The sequence below is a fragment of the Salvelinus namaycush genome, chromosome 12 (genome assembly GCF_016432855.1).
Source record: "Salvelinus namaycush isolate Seneca chromosome 12, SaNama_1.0, whole genome shotgun sequence".
Taxonomy (NCBI): Eukaryota; Metazoa; Chordata; class Actinopteri; order Salmoniformes; family Salmonidae; genus Salvelinus; species Salvelinus namaycush.
In genome coordinates, this window is record NC_052318.1 from 27,253,451 (window position 1) to 27,259,690 (window position 6,240).

A 6,240-nucleotide genomic window follows, 5' to 3' on the forward strand; every position below is an offset into this window, starting at 1 on the left:
ATAAAATAAATAATACAAACACAGCTATATTGTATGCAGAAAAAGGGGAAATTATATTATTTTATACCGATACAGTTGCATACATACATACATACACATATCTTTTTTTATATATATATATTTCCTTCATTACCCTCCAACCCTTCCACCCCTCCCCCAGTTGGAGCAAACTAGTGAACAACAACGCTTAGGCCTGTATTTCCAGCTTATACATACTGTAATATATGTATAATATACATTACTGGACACAGTAATATACATTTTATGTACATTTTATGGACACAGTCTATTTTACAATAGATTTATTTTGTTTGTTTTTAATTCTTGTCCTTCCTTTACCCTCAACCTCTCCCATATATTTATGATGTCCATCCGGTTCTATTTGCCATATCTTTCAAACTGTGCTCTTTCAAAAAAGTTCTTAACATATATTGCTGTGTTTATTCTCATGGAAAACCACCTAATCCATAACCGTTCCCTACAGTACCAGTCCCAGACTCCCTGTAGGTCATGTTGTCTTGGCTGATAGCAGGGCCTGCCCAGTCCAGTCAGTGTAGTTCAGTTGTGTTCATTGTGACTTAAGTTTCCTGTAAATGCCTTCGACTGCTTTTATATAATGGGACAGAAAAAAACACAATGAGGCTAAATACAGACAGTGGTTTCTGTTTCTTTAGGATAAATTGTTTTATCCCCTTTCCCTCGAGGTTTTGGTGACCTCTGTGGTCAATTGATGTGATGTTTATTTGAAATCATTAAGTTATAATATGATGTGGTTCCGGGCACAAATTCAGTTCTACATTTCAAAAGAAATGTAAATATTTTTTATGATGTGATTAAAACATATGTGAGTGAAAAGAAAGCACAAATCCTACCATGCAGATAAAGTGTTGGAAAGCCTAAAAAGAAACAAGAAGATAAGTCTTCCAATCACACAATTTACAACATATAGTCATGTCCAAAATTATTTGATTCCTTGATAAAGATGAGCCAAAAGACTGTATAAATGAAAATCCCCTATTGAAAATCCCCTATTTTCATTACTTTTTCATTACTTAAGACACATTCTAAAATGTTTTATGAGTTGGAGAACACATTGGGAGGGATCTCTGAACATTCCTCCATACAGAATCTTTCCAGATCCTTGATATACTCCATCTGCGCTACACCGCTGGTGTGCTTGGCCAAAGACCTCTATTTTTGTGTCATATGACCATAAGCACCGGTTCAATCCAAGTGCCATTGTAGGCGGATCTATGGTCAGATGTTAAGGGGCTATTTTGCTTCTACTGGTGGAACCCCATTGAAAACCTGTGGTTTGAATTGAAGAGGGCAGTCCATAAGTGAAGACAAAGGATATCAAGGATCTGGAAAGATTCTGTACAGCATCAGTGAGCTGTGCTCTCTTCCAATATATTTGGAGTAACTCATTACCGTGGCTTTGTTGTTCTTTAAAAACATAAACCCCCAAAATCATGAAATGCTAGCTATGTCATTTCTCTTAGATAACTTTTTCTCCTCCTGTCTTTTACTTTTTGACCACTAATCTTTAGGGAGGATGTGATTTGAGAGCAAATGTCACCTAGCTATTGTTTTCAATCTACCCCTCCCCTGGACCTTTCTGTCCATGGAGAAAAGGAGGTCATTCAGAAGTATTGGGACACATCCCGAGGGAGGAAGTGCGTAAATGTGTGGGTGTTTGTGTTTGGGATAACCTGATCTTCATTTAGGTTAGGGTGTCTTGTTTTGTGGTCTGAGGGGGAGGGTACACCATATTTGGGCAGTTGAGATTCAAGGTTTCCTCTGATTCAGTATTGGAAGACCTTTTGTTTCTCTCCTCCCCTGAATTCTTAGCCAGGAGGAAATACTTTGTCCTTCTCTGAATTTAATTGAACTTTGGTCTCCAGGGGATTTTAATCAACATGTCAATTACATTATAATGGGCAATACAACAATGCAACCTGGGACAACTGTACAAGTGGCACAACGTTGAATGTTATGGTGTTGTTCATGGTGGTGGAGGATTGCCACAGTACCTGCTTCCTATTTTTCATCCATTTGGCAACCCTCCAAATGAAAACCAGGGCTATTGACAGTGCATATTGTTTTATTTTAAAAAAGAGTGCGTGTTTTATGTTCTCTCTTTAAAATGCCTTGCTGCAGAATCCCTAGTCAGACAGAAGCCTACAGCCCAGTGTCTGTATTACCTTGTCTGTCACACCCTGATCTGTTTCACCTGTCTTTGTGCTTGTCTCCACCCCCCTCCAGGTGTTGCCCATCTTCCCATTAACCTGTGTATTTATACCTGTGTTATCTGTTTGTCTGTTGTCAGTTCATATTGTCATGTCAGGTCTTACCGCCTTCCTGTTGCTCTAGTTGTGTTTCCTAGTTTTTCCCGGTTCTGACCATTCTGCCTGCCCTGACCCCGAGCCTGTCTGCCGTCCTGTACCTGCCTGACTCTGACCTGATCACGAACCTCGACCTGTGCCCCGTGTTTCTAATAAATCTGAGAACTGTACTATCTGCCTCCCGTGTCTGCATCTGGGTCATATCCTGTCGTGATATTGTCAGCCCTGGCTAGAGGCTCCTATAGTTCTAGTGTGGGATACTAACTGATAGTAGCCATGTTGCCTCATGAGTTTGTTTTACATAAACAAGAGGTTGATAAATGCGACTCCTGCTTTCCCTTCTCCTCTTCTTCTCTTCTGCTATCCCTTCTCATTTCCCAGTGTTCAGTTACACAGATTTTAGTTAGTTATGCTTGCCAAGATATCTTGTAGTAGTGGTCTATAGTTTTATCTATAATTGTAAATCATTGTTAAAAACCTGCCCTACTCTCTGTGTTCCACGGTCATAACCAGGATGTAACCCATGGAGTTCCAGATAATTACCTGATTGTTCTGTATCATGACTACAAATATCACCTTTCTGCTTGTGAAGGACACAATATGCTCCTCACCCCAGTACCTGAGGACACATGATGAATGAATCTGTTTGATTGATTGCACATTATTTAGCACCACTTATGGAAGACATTAACTCAAGAATACATTTGTGAGACAAGTGTGAGTATTTCTGTCCAAATCATTGAAAAATAGGCTAGGGGACCTTATGTAGGCTGTTGGGTGGACAGATGTTAGCAGGGGTACTCTGCCCTATCTTTTACGAAAACATTTCCCAGAAAGATTCCAGGAGCATTATTTAGGGTAAATCTGTCAGCATCATGTAGGTGTCTGGCCACTGTCATCTCACCAACCCACACGTCTGACTCTGTCCAGCAGCTCAATGCTTTTATGAGGTCAGAAACTTTAGTGTCTGGAACCATGACACAGTTACTTGGCCGTCACTTCTGAGGAGAAGCTTGCAATAGCACCTAACTCAGTCAGAGGAGCTTAGCCTAATACTTGAACCCCCTTTTCCTATGTACTTTGTAGCTCTGGGCTAGGGAGACGAGCCGCTCTGGGACTTGTTGCTCTGGTCTTTGTTTTATTATGTGGTCCCGTGTGGCTCAGTTGGTAGAGCATGGTGCTTGCAACGCCAGGGTTGTGGGTTCATTTCCCACGGGGGGACCAGGGTTCAATTCCCACGGGGGGACCAGGATGAATATGTATGAACTTTCCAATTTGTAAGTCGCTCTGGATAAGAGCGTCTGCTAAATGACTTAAATGTAAATTATTGTGCCTGCTGTGAAACGAATGAATAAGCTGGCCTATCCCCTGCTCATAGCTTGCTACTGTTTGTTTGGCTCATCCATAACTTTAGGTGACCTTTTCCGTGAGAATATGAGGTTGTGCACTGGTTGACAGTTGTGACCCATTGGTTGTGACAGGGCACAGAGAACCAGGGAAAAGTTTTTGGCGGAATAGCAACATGCTCTTTTGAAGCAGCTTTTCAAAGGGCATAATTCTTGGAAAGCAACTTTTTTTATGCTGTAATTTCTGCAACAAAAAAATGTTTTGTTGACATACTGTATCATTAAGTATCCGACCTTGTAAGTATCAGGTATCAAGGTAAGACCCAGATGCAGACTGTTGAAGTAACAATGTTTATTGTAGCAACAGGGGCAGGCAAAGACAGGTCAAGGCAGGCATGGGTCGATAATCCAGAGTAAGAGCAAAGGTACAGGACGGCCGGCAGGCTCAGGATAGGCAGAGGTCGGTAATCCAGAGGGGAGCAGAGGTACCGATCGGCATGCAGGCTCAGGGACAGGCAGAGTGGTCAGGCAGGCAGGCTCAGGGACAGGCAGAGTGGTCAGGCAGGCGGACTCAGAGTCAGGACAGGCAAGGGTCAAAACCGGGAGGACAAGAAAAGAGAGACTGGGAAAATGCAGGAGCTGAGACACAAACTGCTGGTTGACGCAAACAAACAAGACGAACTGGCAACAGACAAACAGAAACGACAGGTATAAATACACAGGGGATAATGGGAACCCTAAAGATTGGAAAGCTGCCACAGTCATCCCCCTCTTAAAAGGGGGTGACACTCTAGACCCAAACTGTTATAGATCTATATCCATCCTGGCCTGCCTTTCTAAAGTCTTCGAAAGCCAAGTTAATAAACAGATCACTGACCATTTTTGAATCCCACCGTACCTTCTCCGCTGTGCAATCCGGCTTCTGAGCTGGTCACTGGTGCACCTCAGCCACGCTCAAGGTACTAAACGATATCATAACCACCATCGATAAAAGATTGTACTGTGCAGCCGTCTTCATCGACCTGGCCAAGGCTTTCGACTTTGTCAATCACCGTATTCTTATCGGCAGACTCAACAGCCTTGGTTTCTCAAATGACTGCCTCGCCTGGTTCACCAACTACTTCTCAGACAGAGTTCAGTGTGTCAAATCGGAGGGCCTGTTGTCCGTACCTCTGGCATTCTTTATGGGGGTACCACAGGGTTCAATTCTCGGGCCGACTCTTTTCTCTGTATATATCAACGATGTCGCACTTGCTGCGGGTGATTCGCTGATCCACCTCTACGCAGACGACACCATTCTGTATACATCTGGCCCTTCTTTGGACACTGTGTTAACAAACCTCCAAACGAGCTTCAATGCCATACAACACTATTTTCGTGGCCTCCAACTGCTCTTAAACGCTAGTAAAATGAAATGCATGCTTTTCAACCGTTCGCTGCCCGCACCCACAGCCCGACTAGCATCACTACTCTGGACGGTTCGGACATAGAATATGTGGACATCTACAAATGCCTAGGTGTCTGGCTAGACTGTAAACTCTCCTTCCAGACTCATATTAAACATATCCAATCTAAAATTAAATCTATAATCGGCTTTCTATTTCGCAACAAAGCCTCCTTCACTCATGCCGCCAAACATACCCTAGTAGAACTGACTATCCTACCGATCCTCAACTTCGGCAATGTCATTTACAAAATAGCCTCCAACACTCTACTCAGCAAACTGGATGCAGTCTATCACGGTGCCATCTGTTTTGTCACCAAAGCCCAATATTCGTCGCCAGACCCACTGGCTCCAGGTCATCTATACGCCTTTGCTAGGTAAAGCTCCGCCTTAATCTCAGCTCACTGGTCACGATAACAACACCCACACATAGCACGCGCTCCAGCAGGTATATCTCACTGGTCATCCCCAAAGCCAACACCCCCTTTGGCTGCCGTTCCTTTCAGTTCTCTGCTGCCAATGGCTGGAACAAATTGAAAAAACCGCTGAAGCTGGAGACTTATATTTCCCTCACTAACTTTAAACATCAGCTATCTGAGCAGCTAACCGATTGCTGCAGCTGTACATAGCCCATCTGTAAATAGCCCATCCAATCTATCATCCCCATATTGTTTTTATTTACTTTTCTGCTCTTTTGCACACCAGTATTTCTACTTGCACATCATCATCTGCACATCTATCACTCCAGTGTTAATTTGCTAAATTATAATTACTTGCTACTATGGCCTATTTATTGCCTTACCTCCTCACACCATTTGCACACACTGTATATAGACTTTCTTTTTTTCTATTGTGTTATTGACTGTACTCTTGTTTATTCCATGTAACTCTGTGTTGTTGTTTGTGTAGCACTGCTTTGCTTTATCTTGGCCAGGTCGCAGTTGTAAATGAGAACTTGTTCTCAACTAGCCAACCTGGTTAAATAAAGGTGAAATAAACATTTAAAAAATAAAAATAAAAAAATGGGGAAGATGGGCAACACCTGGAGGGGGGTGGAGAAAATCACAAAGACTGGTGAAACAGATCAGGGTGTGACAGTAGGTGG